The sequence below is a fragment of the Vidua chalybeata genome, chromosome 7 (assembly GCF_026979565.1).
Source record: "Vidua chalybeata isolate OUT-0048 chromosome 7, bVidCha1 merged haplotype, whole genome shotgun sequence".
Taxonomy (NCBI): domain Eukaryota; kingdom Metazoa; phylum Chordata; class Aves; order Passeriformes; family Viduidae; genus Vidua; species Vidua chalybeata.
Window position 1 is genome coordinate 957417 of NC_071536.1, and position 24645 is coordinate 982061.

A 24645-nucleotide genomic window follows, 5' to 3' on the forward strand; every position below is an offset into this window, starting at 1 on the left:
GGGTTTAAGTTGGACTCAATGATCTTCTCCAGCACCACCGATCCTGTGCTCCAGAGCAGTTAAAGCAAGGAAGGGGAACAATTTCCCCTCCACATGCACATCTGAGGTGCGCGTGGCTTGGTTCCCAAAGGCCTGGCACAGACAGATGTTTGTTACAGCCTTACTCCTGCCATCCCTTACTCAAATAAAGCCCTCAATGCTGTTAACATCCATCGCAGCCCAAAAAACAAGAGCACCCAGAAGTTTCGTTGAATTGAGGCTAAAATAATACCAGTTTGCTAGAACTGTTCAATGACTGCTGTCCTGCCCTTCATTCATTCACTAAAAAAACAAGACAAAAATCCTTTGGAAAGAGAAGTGCCCATAAGAGGATCAGTTATCCACTAGAGAGTGCAGGGAAAAGCCAAGGAACTAATCCAAGCCACACAGCACAGTTAAACACCTCAAACTGACTCTACTTCACAGTGTAAGATCCATGGAGGTGCTACCCCTCTCTTAAATTCGATTCCAATTAATTTTAATTTAACAGAGATCTACCCTGGGGATCACATCCCTCCACAGGTACAGGATTAAGAGGGGTTTGGGAAAGGGGGATGTGCTCCCACACAAAAAAGTGTTTCCTTTCACAGGGACAGACTATCAAGATGAAAATGGATTACTTTAATGTCAGTGAGATTTGACTGTCTTTTTGATTCACAGAGGCACCCAGTGCCTGGGACAGCAGGGACCATCACCTAAAATAAAACAGACACAACCACCAAACCCAAGATTTGAGACAGTTACAAGGTCTGTCAGGCTCCTTCCCTACTGTTTCTGGGATAGATATCCCTGCCAACTGTCCATGATACTTTTCAGGGTGAGCAGGGTGGAAAAGCTGCCTGTTCCTAAAGAGGGGATGCTCTCACACTCTCCCCATATGGACAGGACTAGTGAGAGCTGAGGAGAAGTGGGAAGGTGGGAAGAGGAGCAAATCCAGGTATCCTTGAGCAACAGCTCTGTCATTCCCAGGTTTTTGTTATTCCTCAGGTTCTTTTGGTCTTACTGATACCTAGCTAGGCAACATCTTGTTACTTTAGAAAGGGCTAAAAATACTTCTGCAGAGATAAAACAGAAAAAAAAAAAAGCTTTAAATGAAGCCTCTTCTAATTTATTGTGTGTCTGTTTTCATTCCTTCTTGGATTCAAGAGCAGATAGGGCTGGGCAGTACAGCTGTCAAACAGCTCCTTTAAAACAGGGTTAGGAAAGGAGATCTTGATCCTAAAAAGAATGAAAGCTTCATCTAGCCAAGAAAAAAATGGCAGGAGAGAGAAAACAGAAGGTTCTGTCAAAGGCAGCAGCTATGGCAACAATCGCAAACATGGAGAAGGAAAGACATCCTAAGCTCCTTGCTCTTGCAAAGGCAAGAGTTGATCCTGTTGTTGATCCAGACTCTGGCTTTCTGAAAGCTCAAGTATTCCTTTTGTAGCTCTTCCAGGAGATTTTTATGTGAAGAGGTCCCTGCACTCTCAGCAGAGCTAAGGGCCCTGCTAACCCTCTGCTTGCCAGCAGCCACCTTCAGCCCCACAGCCGCCAAAGAGGGGCCAGAGCAGCTCCTGGGCACCTCAGACCTGCAGAGCCTTCCCTTAACACCCTCTCTTTGGGGCTGGCTGTGATTTCCCATTGCAAACACAAGCTCTTCCAGCACTCTCAGTGTTGGGTGGTGGGACAGAGCTGACCCATGCTGCAGGCTCACCTTCCACCACTCAAAGCTACTGTCCTGCAACCACCTCCAACCTGGAGGCATGGCAGACATTGGAGGATCTTCCCTCCTAAGGCTGCATCCTTATGGAAAAGAGTGATGAAAAGCCTGGGAAAAGAGTCTGGGATTCCCCACCCTCCATCCTCTTCCCTCTTCTCTGCTTGCTGCTAGCCAGGACTGCAGGGCCCTGCCAGCCACACATTCCCAAGCCCTGGGGCAGGAGGGAGGAGGATGAGGAGCAGGGCACAAAGATGAAGTTAGGCAAGGCAGCCGAGCTGTGCAGCTGCTGTGGAAGGAGCTGAATTGCACCTCACAGCAGTAGCCAGGACTTTGATCTGCTCAAACTTTCCTTGCTTCATGCTCAGCATCCCTATATTCCAAAAGCAGTCTTCCAGCAAGGAAAACAGGGAGGGAAATAAAATGAGAGCCTTGTCTCACCTTTCCATGGCACAGGACAAGGAGGAATCACCTCACACTGCCAGAGGGCAGGGTTAGATGGGATATTGGGAAGAACTCCTCCTCTATGAGGGTGCTGAGGCCCTGGCACAGGGTGCCCAGAGCAGCTGTGGCTGCCCTGGATCCCTGGAAGTGTCCAAGGCCAGGTTGGACAGGGCTTGGAGCAACCTGGGACACTGGAAGGTGTCCCTGCCCATGGCAGGGGGTTGGGAATGAGATGAGTTTTAAGGTCCCTTTCAACTCAAAGCATTCTGTGATTCTTTGCTTCTCCAAATTCCAGCAAACAGCTGCACTTTTATGTACACAGAAAAGCACATGCACGTCAAAGACGCTGTTTTTCCCCACTCCAGGAGATGCAGCAGGAGCATGAAGTACATCAGCACATTATTTAAGTACACTGATTACATTAAACAGAGCCATTTGTTTTCATCTTCACTGCAAACACATCTGCCTAAGTGCTCCAGCTCTCCAGCTTCACAGGGCGCATATGAAGTTTGGAGCATTATCCCTGGGGATTGTGTGCACTTGGAAGAAAGGCAGAGAGATACAGCAGTTGTTAAGGGAAAAAAAAAAAAGGGTAGTCAAGCCTTTACTAGTCTGACAGTTCCTAAAATAATGTTGCTTCCCTGAAGAATGAACGTGCTTATCTCTGATCTACAGAACCTGACTAAAAGGTTGCTTTTCCCTTGCCAGAAGAGCATCCTTAGAAGTTCCTGAATGCCTGAGCAGAACTGCTGGACCCTGCCAGAGGACTTCATGGTATAAGAAGGCTGCAGAAAGCCACCTTCTCACACGTGACAAGACCCCTTACATAATTTAGAGGATATACATTAAAAAAAAAAAGTGAGTTTCGAGTATTCAGCACTGTATGTGGCCATCTCATTATTTTGTGGAAAAGCAAACATACTAAAATCTTGAACTCTGAAGAGCGTTCCTTCCTCCTCCTTCTTGGTTGCTTCTAATGAATATTTTGAACAAAACCCAGCTTCTACCTGGAATTTGTAACTCCCTGAAAACCACCATTGTTAGGCAGCATTAATTGTGTGCATGGAGCTCTGAAAAGCACAGCAGTTTGCTGCCTATTGGAGAGCTCAAGAATTAATGAGTAGTTACAGAGGGAAAAAATCCCCTATGCAAATCATTGTATTTATGTGGTAAACATCATTACACCAACTTTAAAAGCACACATTTCCCACAAGGCAAAGTTAAACTTCTGTAATTATCTCATAATTAAGCCTTTACTTATAAGTCAATTCTAAACTTTTACTTACAAGTGAACCTAAACCCTTTATCTTCAAATGCCAAAGTGGCAGCACAGCTGTGACCATCCCTGCACAGCCACGGGCAAGGCAGGGGGTGTGATTCCCTCTTTACAGACCCAACCACCTCTCAGCCCAAATCTGGGTGTCTGAAAGCTCATCTGCTCTCTGTGCCTGTGCTGGCTGGCCTCTTGCTGGATCACCTCTGCACAGGAGCCTTGCCTGAGAAAAAAATTCAGCCCTTCATTTGCTAAACAAAGTTGTAAGGTAAAAAAAACCCCTAGATCTTCAAAGTTTCAGCACAAAGAATGCAATTCTCAGAACATAAAACAGCAGGTGGGGCTGGCTTTGTGTTTCCCCTTCCAGTAGCTGATGGAAAACAGGAAAACTCAGCATCTTTTGCATTGTGCATCATCCCTGTACAGCCCCCACACTACTGAAGGATTACAAGTATGCAAGCATTTAGAAGAGAGAAAATTAGTATTAATGTAGCCTAATTTTAACAGAATACTTCCTGAAACAAGCAACTCCTGATTCCAAAGGACATTATCACTTTCCACAGCACTTTCCTGAATCAAGGCCTACAAACAAGGCTGCAGAAGGGAGACTATATTTTGGCAATGGTTTTTTTTGTTCAGCTTCAGCTGTCAACTAACTGGCATGGAGCAGAGCAATCCAAGAGTACAGCTTTCCTTCCCAGGTAACCATATTCCCTCTCCTAAGCATCCCTTTGCTACATCTGCAAGGCAAGTCACAAATTTCTCCTGGCAGCCAGTCACTGGATGAGCCAGGGCATTCTCCGTTTCCTGCCAGCACAAAGAGGCACGTGCTGCTGTACAGCCAGAGGAAAAAAGGCTTTCAGAAGTCTCACCCCAGGCTCTCAGCACACAGCACTGAGGTCACATCTAGCTGTGTGCAGGTCAGGCAACCCCAGTAATTCCTAGCTTTACTGGAAAGAGATATCTCAGCCCCAAAAAAGCCCTCTCATCTTGGGGAAGAAAGGCACAGGCAGTGCAGATGGATGCTGTGTGCTAGAGACGAGTCATGCAGCAGGTCCTGCTCAAGTCTGTGCTGCACAACACAGGTGTGATAAACTGTGGTAACTTGTTTGTTCATCAAAAGAATTAGAATATTAAAGGGGGAAATATAAAATTAAAGTATAAGGGACCAGCTTGCTTGTTAAGAGATAGGGGAAGCATCTGTGAAGTTGGGAAACAGGAAGCAACTGCTACAAACCGCAAGGCTATAGGCATATTGCAAGGCGCAAGACCGCAAGTATGATTAATCATCATATAGGGAGCTTTTCTTAGCTTCTTTTGCAGACACAGGCTAAGGATATTGGGGGATGGCTGGAGCTGATTGTGAAATCAGCGACCACCGGGCGGCGGCCACCGGAGTGGACGGCGTAGGAGTGCTCCGGGTACGCCCATCACTGTCCGGAACCGATTGTGAAACCAACGATCACCTGCCTCGACACAACGCAGACACGATGCAGAGGGATGCTCAAGCTACGCCCACCGCTATCGCAAGAGACGCGAATGAAGGAACCTCCAAGAAACTATAAAAAGAAACTGAATAAGGGAGTGGGGTGTGGGGCACTGCAGTGTGGGACACTGCAGGAGGGGCGGTTTGGAGACCCCTACCCACCCAGCGCTGTTTTGCTTGCTACTGCTTGCTGTAATTAATAAAATTCTAATTGACCTTAAAAAGGCTGAATCAAATTATTCGCCTCAATTTATCACACAGGCAGCTCTTGGAGGGAAGGGCTCCAAAAATCCTGAGCCCAAGCTTGAAGTTTTGTATTTAAGAATGTGACAGCAAGAAGGAGGAAATTCTGAGAGCAATTTCTCAGCTGGACCAGGGAGTTTTCAAATCCATTAGACAACCTCAGATGCTTTCTGCTGCTTTAACCTTTAGCCCCTTTTACAAGCTGGAAAGGTCACATCTCAAATGAGGCAGAACAGTGTGAATCCAGGAGCCTCTCCACTACACAGCCGGCCGAGGAGGAACAAATTATTGGAATATTCTGTCTATTCCAGAAGAAAACACTGGTAGATCAGTTTCCAAACAAGCTCATAAATCTGTAGCTTACATTTTAATCTCAGTAAAAGACTCTATACTACCAGGAAAAGAAAAATGATAGGCTTTGGATTATGCAAATCGTGGCTTCTAACCATTTATATTGTATATTCCTCCCTTTTTCTTCAGGATTGCCTGGAAAATCATAAGATGCAGTGGCAGAGAAGATTTCAGCCCAACTGGAAAACAGAGGCTCACCTGTAACTTTGGCCACTCAGTATTAATTATCAGCTCCACAACTTCTCCAAGGAGCTTTTCCAATACTTGGGCCTTAGGCAAGCCCCGTGTGGGGTGAAGACACTATGCCAGGGAACCACTGAGCAGCACAAGGGCAGAGCTCCGGAGGGATTGGAAGCTGCTGTCTCCAGAAGCAGCAAGGCAGGAGCTAATTAAAACCCTGTGTGGGAGCCTGCATGAGGTGTATGAGAGCACTGGGCACAACAGGCTTTGGATGTGTGCCCACGTGCAGAAACACTCTATTTAAAGCAGCAGCACTTTGGGGAAGCGAGGCAGCATTCAATTCCTCCTCTAAAAAACCCTCCCTCCCTCAGCATTCGATAAGGAGTGGCCATGGGTTTCCAGTGTTCTTGTCTGACTTAAAGGACTCTTAGATTTCAGAGGTCACAGACCCATCAGGGCACAAGAAACAGAAACAAATAAAAACCATTTATCCTTTAGTCCACATCTAAAGACAAAAAGAAAAAAAAAAGAATCAGATTATGAAAAAAAACATTTGTTTCCTTATTCCTCTTGGGGGGAAGCTAGACTTCACAAAAAGGTGGGGATTCGGGCAGAATGCACAAGTTCCCAGTAGCAATGGGCAAGGTGTCCCCAGCAGTGAGGAGCCTCCAGCCATGTCCCCGGGCCATGTCCCCAGCAGTGAGGAGCCCCCCGGCCATGTCCCCAGCAGCGAGGGGTTCCCTGGCCGTGTCCCCTAGCCGTGTCCCCAGCAGTGAGGAGCCCCCTGGCTGTGTCCCCAGCAGTGAGGAGCCCCCTGGCCGTGTCCCCTGGCCGTCCCCAGCAGCACTCACCTCCCGGTACTCATAATAGATCTTGTCGTACTCAGAGCCACCAATGGTGATCTCGGGGACGAAGCGCGGGATGGACACGGAATCCAGCACTCCAGCCTTGTCCTGCACGCTGAAGGGAAAAGGAGCACTCAGTTCACACCCTGCCCCAGCAACAGCCAAGTATTGTACCCAGAGAAGCTGTGGCTGCCCCATCACTGGAAATATTCTGAGCCAAGCTGGGATGGAGCAACCTGATCCAGTGGAAGGTGTCCCTGCCCATGGCAGGGGGTGAACTGCCAGGGCTTTAAGGACCCTGCCAACCCAAACCATTCTAGGACTCATTATCATCATTCTATGATTAAAGAGCTACTTTTCTGTTAAATAAAGCTTCCAAAGATTTGAGCTATTTTCCAAACACTTATCCTTCTCTTTACAAATCTATGATGTATTGCCCCTCATCCTTGCCTCCACTTTGTTCCTGCTCCAACTTCCTGCTTCTCCATTTCCCCTCCCAGGTTCATCCTCCTTGGAGATGCTCCATCATTCCTGGGACCCTTCTCCATGAATCCCCTCTGGCTTTTTTGCTTTCTATAAAAGCAGTGTAAAAAACAGTGGTTTTACTGAATGCCACACACTACCTTGCTAAATTCCCATCCTAAATGGACCAGTACTGAGACAGTGAGAGGGTCTGGAAGGAGGCAGTGCCCCCAGCACCCTGCCTTGGAATACCTGGAGGAAGCTGCAGCAGCTCCGGTGATGGATCTCAGGATCCACCACTCTGCACAGCACCAGCACTTCAGATATCCCAAATTTAAAATGCCTGAGAAACTGCTAGAAAGCCTCCTGCTGCCTGTGGTTATCCACAGGCTGACAGTGCCACCTGCACGTGGCTGGCAAAAACACATCCCTTTCCAGGCAGCACTGACCAAACCCTAAATCCAGCACCAGAAACTCTGCAAATTGGGTTGTTTTCAGTGAATTGCATTTCTCAGCAAATACTGACGTGCACATCAAGCACATGCCCTGAGCAAAGCAAAGTTCATCATCTTCAAGCAATTATTTTTACCCCCAAATCATAAATTTTGGGACCTTTCCTCCCAGCAGTGAAGAGCTCCAAAAAGTGAACCAGTAACATACCCTGATATTCACTCTTTAAATTATCCCACTACAGACAGATTTGTAAGGAAATACAATAATCCAGTCGAAGTTTAGATGGAAGAAGGTGAGGATAAATGCTCTTTTCCAAGATGAGGATCAACAGCAAAGATGCTTCCTATAAACTACAACAATGTTTAACTTCAACAACATTAAAGGTGCATTTCACGTGCTGGAAGGCACAAAAGGGAGTCCGGGCAGATATAAAGCATAACATCACACATGGAAATAAGGTTTTGTGGTCACCCATGCTGCAGTGAATCCACTCCTTCCCGAATCTCGGCCAAGTGGCCATTTGGAAAGGACAATTCCCAGGCACAATTCATTTTAGTTAAGGGCCAAATGACAAACTTGCTGCTTCTAAAAGCTATTTGCACAAGAAAATAATGAAAGCTACTGATGGCTTCTCCGTGTTCTCTGCACCTTCAGAAATAATTTGGAATACTAAGCAGAAGCACACCCATTGCCACAACAATGTCTAACCACAAACCACAGCCACTTGCCAGGACTAATTCCTTGCTCAGCAGGAAGCATTTACAGACCCTTTTTATCTTTCTTTCGTTTTCTTTCTCTCCCCCAGCAGAAAACTGTCACTGTTTATTCTTTTCTGACCCTTTACCAGACTTTCCTGAAGGAGCACGCAGCACCTTGCTAAAGGTGCAAGGTGGGGTAAGGGAAGGAAACAGGTTAGAAAAAAACAAATTAATGAAGCAACCCAACAAAAACCACCTGAGTTTGCATAGTCTGGGCTGGGATTTCTCAACACCTGATGTTGGCATAGTCACAAAACCTCAAGTGACAAGAGAGACCTAAAAGCCAACGCCACAAAACCATTCCAGATAAGTTCTATGTTGATAAAGGAAATTAATATTCTTCCTTCTGCCAAAGGGACTCCAATTCCCTCATTTAGCCAGGCAGAACAAGTACGGCATGGCCAAGGTGAGGCACAGCCACTGCCTTGGTGAACAAACACTCAACATCAGCATCAAGAACAAAAAAAAAAGCATTCCAAAAAAAAGCAGGTCTGCAAGAAAAGGGAAGAAGGTGCAACAACAGCCCTTCAAACCTAGAAAAGCCACTGCAAAGAAGAAACCACAAAAGAAGTGTTTCAACTGCAGCAAAAAGACGGGGTGGACAGGGCTTGGAGCAACCTGGGATAGTGGAAGGTGACCCTGCCCACGGCAAGGGGAGGGATGAAATGGGCTTTTAAGGTCCCTTTCAACCCAAACCATTCTGGGATTCTATTATTTTATGATGAAGAGAGAACCAAGGTGCTAAAGAAAATAGCTTCTAGTGCCAGAAGTTTTACAGTTAATAGTTCATGAGAGTTTTGGAGTCTCCATGACAGAAGTTTCAAGGCCAGGTCCAACCCATCTCTTGCCAGCCCTTCTAGTCCTGCTGTTTGCAATCAGACATTTAAACAGGGACACTTCTTCCCCTTGCTAGGCAAAGCTACACTGGGAAGCAGAGCTGCAGGGTCTCTGTCCCTCTCTGCCAGGTTCTGAAGGAGCTGCAGGGACAGATCAGATTTAGTTGTGCAGTTGTCTGATGCAACAAGCACAGCAAGTTCCCCGAGCTGATAAATAACACAGGCAAGGCTACACAGCCTGCAGCTCCTCCTCACAAATGCAATTTATTTTGCAATACATGTAGACAGACAAATGGCACTGGGAAGGGCCCAGATAAAAACATGCCTGAAACAGTGCAGTGGCAGCAGAGGAGCTCCCTGAGACATTTAAAAAGCCAGAACGGTTTCTGTTGGAGAGGAAGGGAAGATGTGAAGAACATCCTCTGGAAGACACCTCCAGCTTCCAAGCCACAAATGCAGCCCTTTTTAACCTTTTACCAAGACCCCACAAACAGCTGTCAGGGCAAGGGAGAGCACTTAAGGGCAGGCAGGGAGAGAAAAGAGATCATTATGCAACTGATTGCCCATGGGTTGGGCTCAGCGGTTTGATGAGCTGCATTAAGCACTCAGAGGCCCTGCTGGGGTTTCCATGCATTAGATCCTATCCATGTGCAATAAAAAGTTCTCCTCGGTCCTGCTCACCCATCCCGGTCCCCCAGACACAGTGGTACAAGCTGAGGGTGGAAGAAAACAGCAGGGCTGACAGCCCCAAGAGCTGGGAGGTCAACAAAGGAAGCAACTGCAGATGGAAAACCCAACAGGGCAGAACTTCGATTAGATGTGAGGGGAAATTTCCTCACTGGAAGGGTGGTCAGGCATTGGAACAGGCAGTGCTGGAATCACTGTCCTTGGAAGCATTCCAGAGCCATGTGGATGAGGCACTTGGGGACATGGGCTCTCGGTGGGCTCGGCAGTGCTGGGAGAATGGTGAACTCCATGATCTCAGAGGGCTTTTCCAACCTAAACGATCCTAAATAGCTGCTGGAGCCTGCCAGGAACACCCAGGAGAGGGCAGCAGGTGCCTGCACACGAGGCAGGCACTGGGACCTGTGCCAGGAAAGCAGGAAAACCACTTTCCAAAGGAAAAATTCCCATAGGCACGGGACACCTGCACAACTGTGGGGACCACAGGCTCTTTGCTACTCGGGCATTGGAAAAAGGGAGAAAAGCATCAGCTTTAGGCTTCATGGACTCACACCTGGGCTGGGCATTGAATCCAGCATGCAATTCCAACACGGCCGACCTGCAGCAGGCTCCCTGCCTTTCTGGAGTTACCATGGGGAAAAATCATGTCCAAACACACACTTTTACAAAGAGTCTCTTCCCATGCTGCCCGAGACATTGCCCAGGATTCCCTCACTCTGCTGAGCAAAACATGAGCTCAAGGCTGGCGCAGGATGTGTTGTCACCCCTTTATCAATGCTCTGACAACCCAGCACAAAAAAAAAAAAAAAAAAAAAAAATCAAAAGCAAACCCCAGGAGCTGGGCTCAATGCTCAATGTGGGTCCCTTCCACAGAGGATATTTTATGATTCTGTGGTTTAAATAAGCAGCTTATTGCATTCTAGGATCTTCAAACAACCCCGTGTTTTTGCCAAAAGAAAAATTTCTCATTACCTACGGTGACAAGAGCCTTGTGAAGTAGACTCACCCCCCTCCAAGGTTCAATGAAAAATTCAGTCCTTAAAGCAATTTGTTCCCTTCTAAAACTGTGAAATAAAATTTTCATACAGTATCTTCACACACTTCTGTAATTGTAAGGTTTCCTTCAACTCCCTCCTACTCATCACAATTAATAATCCTTTCCTAATACTGCATTAGTAGTGTGGGGCTATAGGAAAACAAGCAACTTATTTCCTCTTTCAAAGGAAGTCTGACTGTGATCATTTTTTAGGGCCTAAGTCACCAGATTTTATCCTCCAATCACTACACAAAGAAACCTCATCTTTGACACATAAAATGCACCCAAATCATGACTTGATCCTTTCAGACACCACCCAGCACTGCTCTTCTGCAATTTATCTTCACTCCTTGATAGAAAAACCATACAATTAGGAGATTATCTCTATCTTTATGAGGTATTTAAAGTAACAGCACAGAAAAGTAAAATGCAAGACATCTCACAATTCTGCAAAAAAAGTTTAACTTGCTTCTCCGATGCCTGTCACAAAGACAAACTAAGGGGCATGAAATGAACAGGGCTAATGCCTTTATTAATGTTCAGCTCTTTATTAAAAAGATCAGCTGGGCAGGGGGCTCGACGCAGAGCTCGCCCCTGCGGTCGTAGCTTTCCCAGGCAGCCAAAAGGAAGGAGGCGTGCAGAGTCTGTCACTGGAATCCTGAGCAGCAGCTGTCCCTTCTTCTTTCCTTGTGGCACACCGGTGGCCCGAGGGTGAGGAGGCGTGGCGTGCAGAGTCTGTTGCTGAAGTCCAGAACAACAGCTGTCCCCGCTCCTTTCGTGGTGATAGCACCAGGGCTCTCTGTCCCTGTCGGCCTGCTTCTCAGAGCCTAATATAGTCTGTTCTTTCTTAGGTGATGGCGACGGGTAAAAGTCAATCAAGGGATGTGTTTCCCTCTTCCTCAGCTAGGGCATTTGTCTAGATTCCTCTATTGTGTTCAGTTTTTGATTTATAGTCCTCTTTATCTCCTAAAAATACTCCCATGATCCTAAGGGGTTTTTATTTACATGTTAGTCCCAGAGTGGCATGGAGGGGTGGGAGGCCAGTTACCTCCAGTAGTTTAGAGAAAACAAACAGAGCAATTAGCTAATTCGCATTTCAATATCGGTACTTAGATAGAGTTAGTAGTTTTTTTTTAGTGTTGCCATGGGAACTAGGAAGGCCTGCCCGCGTCTCTGGGGAACACGTGGAAACTGTTCATAACAGGGCACATACTCAATTTAAAAATCTGTGTTTCTATTAACCTGTGAGATGACCAGGAAATAATGAGAATAATATAAGTCTTACATTTTGTTTTAAAAATGTAACTATACTGAAATTTCCAGCTGCACATTCAATATGAAGATGAAGTTGCAGCAAAATGGGGAGCCTGTCTCACTTCTGGTATTAACAGCCTTACAAGTGCAGCTATATTCTTTATATACATCTTTGTATTTTATATAAAGAAACTGACAAATTAAACATGATGCATTTGCAAAGAATTATTAAAATCAAATTAAATTCTATTCCAACAAGTTATTTTCCAGTGTCTGAGTCTGATCTCTTCCAACTGGGCAGACAAGGATCCTTGACAAAAACAACGCTTAAACTTGTCTGGAGCCTCTTGTCTCAACAATCAGCAGCAAAAATGCTACACCACGTTCCAGTGCCAAGCATCAATATCACAAAATATAACCCCACCTTCAAAAACTCATGGCTTTGACCATTTTCCCTGGGATTTAATGCCAAGAATTGCTCAGTGGCTGGATGATATCACACTTACTAAAGTCTCAAGTGATGGAAAGAAACATCATCTTGCTCCACCCATGGCCCCTTGTCAAACTTCAGGTACTCAATGTCTTCAATTACCTGGAATCAGAAAAGAAAGCTCTCTAAGGGTGGTTTGATCCAAAACTCAATGAAAGAATCAAAACAGTTCATTAAACAAATGAGAGAGGCTTCACTGCTAAAGCTGTAGTAATAAGACAAATGTCTAGAGATAACATGATCATCTCCCAGGTCTACTTCTGGAGGCTGTGGCCCTGCCAGGAGTACTGGGCACACACGTGGGGGATCTCCTAACATCCTGTGCTTTCAGCTTTGGACGGCAGGGAATAAACTGGCTGAGAGGTGCCTTGTTGCCAAATTCTTACCAGATCCAAGACATTCTTCTTTAACCTGCCACTGGGGCTGAAAAGCCAAGATACAACCTCACCCCTGAGGGAAAAGGAGGACGAAATGGAGATAAGTCTAAATTTAACTCCTTTGTGTTACAAAAATAAAGTTTGGTCAGTTTTATTCCCAGAGAGGCTCAGTAACACATCCTCAGAGACAGGCAGGGGAGCAGGTGTGGCATCTGCCTCAGTGCTGTGTGCTTCACAGCACAGAAACAAAGGCACATTTCAGGCTGGAAAACTCAGGCCTACAGGAGCTGCAGCGATGAGTCCAAGGGCTCAGGATTTCACCATCCACCACAACCCACCCATGCATGAAAGGAAAGGTAACTCACAGCTCAGAACCCTTCAAATAAGCAATGCCACCTCAGCAATCCATTCCTTCACCATCCCCAAACTTATCAATCCCTGGTTTGAGCTTCACTTACAGCCTGGATCCACCAGAAAACAGACCTTTGCTGCTCCAGGAGGTAATTGCTTATCACACCTGGCTGCCTGGAGCTGAGGGAAACCTGCTCTGGTGTCAGGAAAATGCACTTCAGGTGCCTGATGAGATGGAGATGGCACCTAGGAGCAACCTGGGAAGGAGCAGATTGTTACAGCTCCAAACATCCCTTTCCAGAGACCTTTTCCATAAGGAAAGGATAAAGCTGAGGTCATGACCAAATTCCTGATGGCACACTGTCACCCCATTGACAGGTGAGCCCATGTCAGCGATGAAGTGACAGGATGAGAAAAGAAAAATCCTTGTGTTCTTTAAATACACTGTAATTATTCCCTGCAAACACTAAATCCCAGATATTACCACTTAAAAAATTATAACCAAGTGCTATTACAAAGTAGCCTTGACTATAAAGATCCACTCCTACCAGAATTGGGAAGAAATAATGATTTGGACATGACTGAATAAACACTTTTGAGGCACAAACTGCTGCAACATAACTCCAAGATAAGAGGAAGAGAGGTGTAAGTTAAGTTAGTTCAAACAGCCATTATTTCTTTGACTTATTTAACTGACAAGCTGAACACAAGCAATTCCTTCTCCACTCCACAGCAAAGCTTTGGAAACTCTCTGAACCTGATAACAGCACTAATCACAGAGTTGCTACAATGGGCTCAAAATGTGCTACAGGGGGAAAGGAATCTGCATTCAAATTAGTTTTGCTCACTGCTATCATCACATGAGAAGGTCTCTCTCCCAGCAGCTCCTTAACAATGGCATCAGTTTCACAACCAGGACAGAAGAACAACTTCTTAATTTATACGGAATGCCCTGGCACCCCCCAGGAATTAGAGCAAATATCCAAGGCTTTAAAAGAAATTAAACATAGAGCTAACTTTGTATTCCCAGTTTTACCCTCAAGCTAAACAAGTGTGAAACATCCTAATGAAGCTCATTTCAGCACTCATTACTCCTTCAGCCACTAGAAGCAAAGTGAATTACAACAGGAAACCCCAACTGACCTTTTTAGGACACTTAAAAAATCGTTTCTAAGCTGTGTATGTGTGCTCTGAACAACCCAAAAGTTATTAAACTGTAAGGCCATAAAAATTCAGCTCCCAAATCCCTAAGCAAACAGATTGGAGTGGGCTAATGAACACTGCTGTCTGTCAAGAGGATACACCTGTGTAAATACACACCTTACAAGCCAAAGCTCTCCTGCCAATCCTTATTTCCAAATTTCTTCTGTGTCATCCCAGAGGGAAACTGAATCTGAACAGAAAAGGGGGAAAAAACAACCAAATTCTTTCAAGTATCAGTATCTACCAGCAATACCCATTGACACTGACAATGACAACATCATGGGCTGGATAATCTTACAGGGTCTTTTCCAACCTTAAGCATTCTGTGGCATTATACTTTAACTTCCAAATAATAATTCTTCCCCTAGTCCAGATTTGTCCAAGCAAATCAAGGACTGCACTGGTGCATCTGATGACCCTATTTAGAGCAATGACAAGATTGCTGAGCTCAGGAGAGTCCCTCCTTGAACACTAAGAGCTTCAGACTGACTTTAAACCCTGATTTAAAGGATTAAAATCAAATCTCTAATAATGGGGTTTCCTACAAAAAAATCTAGGGAGCAAACAACCTGCTTTATTCTGACCACTTGGAGATGTGTCCAGAGAGAAGGAAACGGGAAAAAAACAGGCATTTAACCCCCATCCCAACTTTCCTTTAATTCACCAAGAACCCATCTTGAAACACCACAGCTCTCAACTCCTATCCTTGCTTCTATATCACTATCCAGAAAAATATATTATTTATATAATTTAATACAATTAAAATACATTAATATATATTAAAATATATTAATGAATCATATTAAATTAATATTATTATATGAATTATATATCAAAATATAAATATAATAATTGGTTTTATGTATTAATAAAACATACATTGATATATTAGAATATTAATATAATTAATAGATTAATCGATTAATCTATTATTTGTATTAATAATGTTAATAATGTATTATCAATATCATTAATACATTAATAATAACATATTCTTTTATATATTTTATTATTTTAATATATTGGAATATATTAATATTATTAATATATTCATATATTCATATATTTATTAATAAAATATATTATTAATATTAATAATATATTCATATTATTCTCTATATTCACATCACAACCTCAGCTTTTTTGTTCATTTCAGCCTGATTTTTTGTGTATTTTTGTATTTATTATCTGCTGTCACACTGAAGCCACCAGCCATTTTTTAGGGGTATAAACCCACACCATCCCACAGGTCTACTGGTTATTAATGATAACCTTTATTATCAAGTGCAGGAGCACCCAAAAATCCATCCACAACAGCAGAGGACCCAGAATGTGGCACACAACCCTGTTCTTATAAAGGCAACCCAAAGGCCTAGAGACAAACAGCAGTGCACCTGTGGGGGCAAATGGAGTCTTAATTTTAGGACCAGGGAAGTCCTTATCAATCTTTTCTGCTTCACACAGTCATATAACCAGAACATTGAAGGACACCTCAGGCAAAAATGTAATTTTAGTCTGATTAGGGGCAGCTAAATATTAAAGTACACACTCTGAGTATGCTAATAAGCTTAATGAGGTACAGGCTACCACACATATGTATACATTACTCAACTCTCTGCCAAGATCACACTGCACATAACATAGGAGGAGAGGGGGTTTGGGCTGTGTATAAGTAGGGTAAAAATTTCATCTCATCAGGATGAAGACCCAAAAGCCCTTGGAGACAGCCCATGGGTAATTCTCCTCTCCTTCCTCCCAAGTGGGGATGATTCCTTGCCAAGCTTCCACGTAGGATTATTATTATTATCCAGTTAACATCATATTACTGTTATTAACAGACATCTATCCCTAGAACCAAAATGGGCCCAAAACCTGTTCAGAGTCTCAAAAACCTTGGTGCTCTTTCCCTCAGGGAATAGCAGCTAGACAGGACAGTTAACAATGGTGAAGCAAAAGGCTTCTCTTACCCTGCTAATAACCCTCCTTGAGGGGGAAAGTTCACTGAACTAAGGGAAATCGATTAAACTTACTCCCAGAAAAGCAAAACTTACCTTCTCCACATCCTCAGCTGCAGTCGCTGTGTACTGCAGAACTTCACTGCTCTCACTGCAAAGAACACAGAAATTGAATTCCCCTGATAAAACTGCTGTACCCATCCTCCCCTGCTGCTCCAAAAGGAACAGAAATGAAGTTAAAAGGCATAAACACCAAACCAGAATCATTGCCATTTTTTAGACTGCTCCTAGAATTCCTGTTGCACCTGTCAGCTGCTTCTTGGCTGGTGGAAAGTTGCTTTTAAAGGGCAAATGGCCTGGATATCTACGTAACTTCAGCTGGAAATTCTTTTTTAAAACCACACATGTGATTTTATTTTCATTTACTTCGTGTGGATACTTGCCCCTATTACAACTGCCCAATCTACTTGAAAATAAGTGAAACCCAAAACTGTGGTAGATTTCCTTTTTTCCAAGTGCATGACTAGCTGTGAGTCATTTCAAGACAAGAATGCATTCATTTGTCACTATTTGCTCAGGCTGAGCTAGCTGAATGAGTACAAGTGTAGGCAGCATGATCTGTAAGTGCAAAAACTTTTTTAAAAGGTAATGTTTCCTGGTTAGAAGATTGCTTTTTTTCATCAGCCAGCAGCCTTCAGAGAAAAGGCACTTGCAGAGCAGAGCCACAACAGGAGCTCCTACACGAACCTTTCAAACCACACATGTTCAGCCACATTCAGCAATAGCTGTTTCCAGCTGGAGAAGCTGGAAGGTCCTGGAATAGCTGCCCAATGTGGACGTTATACCAAACATCACACAACAAAGTTTAGGAGTGTGGAGAAAAATTGGTAGAATCCCAGAATGGTTTGGGTGGGACAGGACCTTAAAGCTCACCCTGTTCCATCTCCTGCCATGGGCAGGGACACCTTCCACTATTCCGGGTTGCTCCAGGTGCTGTAGGACCTGGCCTTGGACACTTGCAGGCATGGGGCAGGCACCTGGAATGAGAGATTCTCCTCAATATCAGCCCAAGGGAGAGGTCAGCCTTCAGCAGAACCTGACACCAGCAACTGCATTAAGGACACCGATCAAATCACTTCATCCCATCTCTTGATTTGACTCTGCAGATTATCAGGGCTTCATTAAGAGAAAGCAGCTGCTCAGTGACTCTGCAGATTATCAGAGCTTTCCTTAAGAAAAAACAGCTGCTCAGTGGAAGCAGTGCTGGATATGAAAGAGAACATTACCAATCTTAAGGCTCTGCTCCAGGAAAAGAGAAAAATCAAACAGAACCCAAACACTGTTCCAAATCACCAGGCAGTACCTGCCACAGCACCCAGCTCACAAATCTCACTACCAATAAAAACATTAAAGACATTCGTAACAAGTCAACTAGAAAGAAAGCATCAGTTTTAAGGCAAAAATCCACTATAAACCACTTCAGGCAGCATCAGGCTGCTCCAGTGAAACAGCACAAGATAACAGGAGTTTTGCCCAGTAACAAACTGCTTTTCAAGGAACAAGCAAACAAACGCCAACATGGAAAGCAGGCAGGAGTTTGCTCAGCAGTCTATAGCAACTCTTGTTAGCCTGTTTGGACCAGATTTTGGGCATTACCAGGAGTCAGGGAATCAAAATAGGCAGACTAAGAGGTAACAGGTAGCATGAACACAGCCCTCTGCGCCACTGCCAGCAAACAAACAGCTCAGGCAGCTGTGGCTTCTGCATTTACCCCAGATCGGAGCCACCCTGAGGTGCACAGAGCTGGATTCACACACTCCCAGCTCCCCCACAGCCAGGGGACAGAGACACAGATCAGTGTGACAGGCTGCTGGGAGCCCATCTGCTGCCAGGATGCCGAGCAGAGGGGGTTTGCCCAACAGGGGCACTGACCATGTATGCACAGAGGGCAAGGAGGTGAAATCACAGCAGGATTTAGGATTTAGCCTCACTGAGCACCACAAGATGCACCTGGGGCTTGATCTGCTCCAGAGAACAAGCAGCAGCTTTCTCCCCACCAGTGACTGCAGCAGTTTGCTCTCAGGGAGATGACATTCCCAAGGCTTCCCATTCCCTTCCAAGAGCCACGTGCTGGCTGTGGGGACACACGGGGAGGCCGCTGACCACACGTGACACCAACAACCCCTGCCTGCACGAGTTACAAGCTCAATATCGAGTTACCCGCTTCAGGAGCTGGCAGAGCCACCACACTGATCCACCTTGGGAGATGCAGCAAGCCCCAGGGGGACACAGGCAGGCTACAAAACACCTGGGAATCTACTCTGATTTCTATCCTGCACGCACCAGAACTTATACAGTTAATTCATCTGATACCCTTTGAGAGTTTCCCTTCCAGAATTATGAGGGACCGTAATTCTGCTTTCAGATTTTTAGGACAATTTTAATTTTCCTAGAGCTCTTTTATAAGAGCTGGGAGAGCTGGCAAGCTCTGTTTCATCCGAGGTTTACAGGGCACACGTTTTTGCTTCCCAGCTAGAGGAAGCCAGGGGAGCCCAGCAAGAGACAGGACACAGGGAATGGCTTCCAACTGCCAGAGGGCAGGGTTAGAGGGGATATTGGGAAGGAACCAGGGAGGAACCATTGAGGCCCTGGCACAGGGTGCCCAGAGCAGCTGTGGCTGCCCCTGGATCCCTGGAAGTGTCCAGGGAAGAGGCCAGGTCCTAGAGGGCTTGGAGCAACCTGGGATAGTGGAAGGTGTCCCTGCCCATGGCAGGGGGTGGTACTGGATGAGCTTTAAGGTCCCTCCAACCCAAACCATTCTGGGATTCTGGGACAACTGAAAGCACTTCTTGAGGAGAGAAAAGCCCTAAAGCCTTCCAAAAAGGCCTGAGAAAAGCTTGTATTGCATCACTCTCTCCTCAGGTCGTGCAAACACACACACAGCCATAGCTGTGGCATTCTGCACACCATTCCTGAGCCCCTTTTCATCTTGCAACACTGGCATCAGGCTTCTGGGATGGCAGAAGTAACTACACTCACACAGTTCTTATGCTGTGAGTGCAGCACCCCTTCACGAGGCCACAATACTGTACCCTGCAGCACAAGGAGGATTTTTTCACATGATTTGTTGATATTGGCAGAGATTTTAAGGTTTGCACACGTTTTTGCTCAAAGATCTAAGAGGTAAAACATTTTGCTTTGCTAACCTGATCTCTGGTAGGAAGGTCTTCTTGTAAGCATCCTCAATGCTCTGGAGATAGGAAGGAGACACCTTTTTCTCATATGGCTACAAACAAACAGAAAAAGCTGTGGAATTAGCTTACTTTCTTTTCCCACCAGCACAGACTCCAAGGTCTGCTCCACCACCTGCCAAGGGCTCACTCTGGGATAAACAGTCAAACATCCAAGTGAACCACATGCACACGAGTGAAAGTTTCAAAGAATTAAGAGTTTTATTTGGAGTGTTTGGAATTCCTTACATGCCGTAAAATATCTAGAGCAGCCCCCAGCTATCCAAGGACCGACTGATCCTTGCTAACTACACGTTCCAGGGAGCTGTAATAGCCAGCCAGAAAACAGGAGAAGACTGTCCGAGTCCACCTTTTCTATAGGGAGGCCAAATTTGCACCTATTTCCACAGTTTCAGACAAGTGCATGGGCAAACACCCACTCCAAACTCCTGAGAAATTTCATGGAAATCATCCCTGCTGTTAACCAGTTTGCTTTCTACACAGTGTACTTTCAATGCCACATTTACAAAACACCAGGAATTTCTCTCATCTACCGTGTGTTCCCCAAATAAATCCTACAGAGCTCAGCACCCAAAAAGTCACAAGCTACATCAGCAATTTCTGTCCAAAGGTTTCAAAAATGCCACTGATTTTCATGCTCGGAAGGGCCAAGAACTCACAGGTTCCCCCAGTACATGAAGAACTTCTTAACTGAGAACTTTTTTCTAATAAATCAAAGCCTTCTTTTAATCTATCAGGTCTCCCAGAGTTAAACTGCATTTCCCATAGCCTTTCAACAAGGCAAGACAAACATCCTTGAATCCTCGTAACACATCTGCAAACAGTTACAAGTACACATCTAAGTATCAAAGAAAGAGGGGAAATAAACCCCAAATTACAAACCTTACTTACATTAGTCATTCCCCAAAAGCACCCTACAGCTTTCCTGAGCCAAGACTAGCTCAGTAATGCAGTCATCCAGCAGTGATTTACTGGAATTCAGGGAGTTAAGTGAACCTGCTGATCCCAGGTGACTCACACATGAACCCCAGCACAGGGCTGAGGCAGCAGTCAACTGGGAAGCAGGAGCCAGGGACCCCAGCTGGCCTCCTGGCACTCAGGAATAAGAAATAGATCATCTCTAAGTGCATTGCAAGCAGCACATCACCTGCCCACAGCTCCTGAAGTGGCAGCTACACAGACAGGTATAAAAATTCACCTGCTCTTAAAACAATTTCTCATTCCACAAATGACAGCATATTGATGCAGTCACACAAAAAGTTGATTTTTGCCTTTTTTTTTTTTTGCCTTTTTAAAGCAAGCATACAAGAATACCCACAGAGTCACCACCACCACACAGATCTCACACCTCAGAGGACAAGCAGCTCCTCAGAAGCAGCATTCAGCAGCAAACCCCACAGGACTCCACATAAGGTGTGATTACAACAGACATTAGCAGGCAGCAATTGTGAGAGACAAGTAATAATAAAGATAAGAGAGAACTAGGCAATAATTAGAGATCAAATTACCTTGCCTTTCTCTTGAATCCGCTTCTGCACTTCTGGGACAGGCACGTCTACATAAATGACCAAGTGAGGTGGCAGCAACTCAGAAATGCTGATCTCCTTGACCTCTTTGTAGTGATCAAGGCCTGTGTAAAACACAAACAAATCACATTCCCCACCTCTGTATTTGGAGTCTCTTCTTCTGGGCTCACAGAGCAAGTTTAGGGTATGCCTTTCCTCTAACAGAATTCAGGAAGTTTACAGAAAAACTTTCTCCAGAAAACTTCCATGCACTGAGATCTAAGAATCTAAACCCAGTTGTAGCAAAGAGGGACTTTATTCCTGGCTCAGTTTTACAGGAATCTCAGCTTTTCCTCCACCATTTAGAGACAATAAACAGCAGTAGCTGTAATCAAGATTTTTGTTCCCTAAGGATTCCAGTACAATCCAAACTGGGATTTTGTATTAAACTGTGGATTGCTGGGCTTTGCTGCCTCAGCAATGCAGACACAGGTCATCATTATCAGCTCTCAAAGCCTTCCAGTAACTTACAGCAGGTGGCAAAAAACAAATATATACACCTCTTAAATCCAACAGCAAAACCAGGAGGCAGTCAAGAAAACAGTTATGGCCACCTCAGGAGCAGCCAAAAGAACAGATTTGCTAAGAACATGCAGCAACAGCTCAGGAGCTCAGCACCCATAACCCCAAACCAAATCACTCAGGTTGGCAGGAACATCCCCAAATCACCCGGTTCAAGCACTCTGCTGAGAACTCCACCCACAGCGTTCCAAGTATCTCCAGGGGGGAGATCCCAGGTGATTTGCTCCAGGGTTTGACTCTCTTCACAGCGGAAAAAGGGTTTTTCCTTACAAATGAAACGCTTTGCATTTCAATTCTTGCCCTTTATCGTTTGTCTCCTCGCTGCCACTGAAACCAGACTAGCTCCACCCAGCAACATACAACACATGAACACCGAACCTTTAAAGGAATCCCTCCTTCCAAGCAGGAATGTTTTGTTTCTTTTTCAAAGTTAACTACCAGACTCCTGAGAGATTATGGCCAAACAGCTTCCTTTTGCTAGAGAACTCACATCTCTAGTGGACATATCCCTGCTTTAACATGGCATCCAGGAACACGAAGTCACTGTAGGGAGAGCGCTCCAGCACCACGCCTTGACCTGCAAGGGAGAGCAGGCTCCAGGTTGGAACAAAAGGAGCTGCAAGGTCCCTTCCAGCCCAAACCATTCCATGATTCCCCAACCTGTGCTGAGCAGGTGCTCCAAGGCGTCGGCGTACTGCAGGACTCGGCTCCCGAAGATCCAGGACTGCAGGCGGTACGAGTGCCCGTCGGGAGACTCGGGGTCCGCGTAGAACTTCTCCAGGCTACAGAAGCCATTGAACTTCTCAGGCAGCAGCTTGCCCTCCCCCGAGATCCTGTCCTGGTAGTGGATGTCTGCCTCGGGGAAGTACTTCATCCCTGAGAAAGAGAAGAAACCCACAGCAGAAATAAGCTGTGCTCATGTGCAGCAAACACCTCTTCAGCTACTGAGCACACAGCTGCTCCTTCAACAGCTCCCCTGCCCATCACAGCAGAGGGCAACGAACCCCAACTCCGAGCTCTGCCACAGCCCAGGGAGAGCTGAGCTGTTCCAAGCACATCCACGTGGAAAAGCCAAGCTCCCGGGGAGCACACAGACTCCATTAGAACTGCAGCTTCGCTCACAACAAATCCCCATCCCAAACCTCACCAACATCACCCACAGAGCCTCCCCACTCCCTCCAGCATTTCCCAGTCAGGAACTGCTGCTCTGATGAACTTCCTCTGCACAAGAACCACGACTAAACTCTGTCAGCTCTCAGGGAAACAGACAGAGTGAGACATACCCAGTTTGTCTGCTATTTGCTGGGCCAGCTGGCCCTTCCCAGAAGACAGATTCCCCTCTACTGTAAAGACTTTGCTGTGCTCTGTGAACTTCTTGCTGGTCCTTTCTCCCAACATATAGGCCAGCCACCCATACTGCAGGCTCTGCTCAGGGCTGGCGTGGATTCTTGCCTGGAGAAAAACACATGGAAATCAGCAGCTTTGGAGGAATTTTTCAGCTCAAACACTGTTTCTTCAGACACACACACAGGACACACTCTTATGCATCTAATACAAGTTTTCACTCAGTAACCTTAGCACCGTCATTTCAGCTTAGCAACTGCAGCAATGGTTAGGCAGGGAAGTTGTTCATCAAATTAAAGGCTGAGAAGACAGAAAAAAACATGGAACAATTTTCAGTCTGAAGGCCAGACACACAACACACCCAGAGTTCCCAAGAGAGACCACACATTAGACTTTTGCTCGTACTTTCTGTGGTTCTGGGCACATAATAACACTAAACCCACCCGCAGGAGAGTTACAGCTTCATTTCAATACAGCTTTCAATGCACCATTTCTGAGCGTTGGCAAGAGGGACCCACCTGGGCTATGGGGCTGAAGGCAGGGCCTTTCTGACCCCGCTCAGAGCCTCCCCCAGGCCCCGATAAACATCGTACAAATCTCATTCTGAGCACTGCAGTGCCCTCCCTCACACAGGGGCGGTCATTTCTATCGAACACTCCTTTCCTCGCAGCACTACTGCCCACAGCCGCAACCGAAGGTCACTGCACTCCCCTGCACTTGCTCCAGTCTGCCTCGCATTTCGCCGCCTCTCCCAGCTCCCTGCCGGCAATGTCCCTTCCCAAGGAACAGCCCGGCCCGGGAGAGGCATCTCCGGCCCCCAGCTGTCTCTGCCCACCACCCCCCCAGCAGGACGGAGCTCCGGACACAGCCCTGCCCAGCCACCTCCACTCACCCCCCCCCGGGAGGGCGGAGCCCAGCGCGGCGCGGCGCTGCCCGGCCCGGAGCTCCCCCGCCGACCCCGGGCGGCCGCGGCCTGGCCGAGCCGGGACACCCACAAGGACATGGCGGCGCCGGGCGGAGGGCGGCGGCGCGCGGTGATGACGTCAGGCGGAAGAGGCGCTGCGCCTCGGGGGAGGAAGGCGCTACGAGGCCACGCCCCTGGACACGCCCCTCGCCAGAGGCCACGGCCACTGTCCGTGTGGGCTCTGGCGGGAGCGGGGACAGGGGACAGCGGGGACAGCGACAGGCGGCACCGGGAACGGCCGGGATAGGGAACGGCCCGGGTTAGGGACTAGGGGGGACAGGGGACAGCGACAGGCGGCACCGGGAACGGCCGGGATAGGGAACGGCCGGGATAGGGACTAGGGGGGACAGGGGACAGCGGGGACAGCGACAGGCGGCACCGGGAACGGCCGGGATAGGGAACGGCCCAGGTTAGGGACTAGGGGGGACAGGGGACAGCGGGGACAGCGACAGGCGGCACCGGGGAACGGCCGGGATAGGGAACGGCCGGGATAGGGACTAGGGGGGACAGGGGACAGCGGGGACAGCGACAGGCGGCACCGGGAACGGGGATAGGGAACGGCCGGGATAGGGACTAGGGGGAC

The 24645-nt window shown here is 46.5% G+C and overlaps 1 long non-coding RNA gene and 1 pseudogene across 1 annotated transcript; one reads left to right on the forward strand and one right to left on the reverse strand.

Moving 5' to 3' along the window:
* The window catches only part of LOC128791086 (NADH dehydrogenase [ubiquinone] 1 alpha subcomplex subunit 10, mitochondrial-like), a 28119-nt pseudogene extending 3980 nt beyond the window's left edge, over window positions 1-24139 (reverse strand).
* LOC128791087 (uncharacterized) lies at window positions 1622-6205 on the forward strand. Its single transcript, XR_008431964.1, has 2 exons — window positions 1622-3037; window positions 4016-6205. It is a non-coding gene; the product is annotated as an uncharacterized LOC128791087 (long non-coding RNA).
* Window positions 24140-24645: the final 506 nt, after the last annotated feature.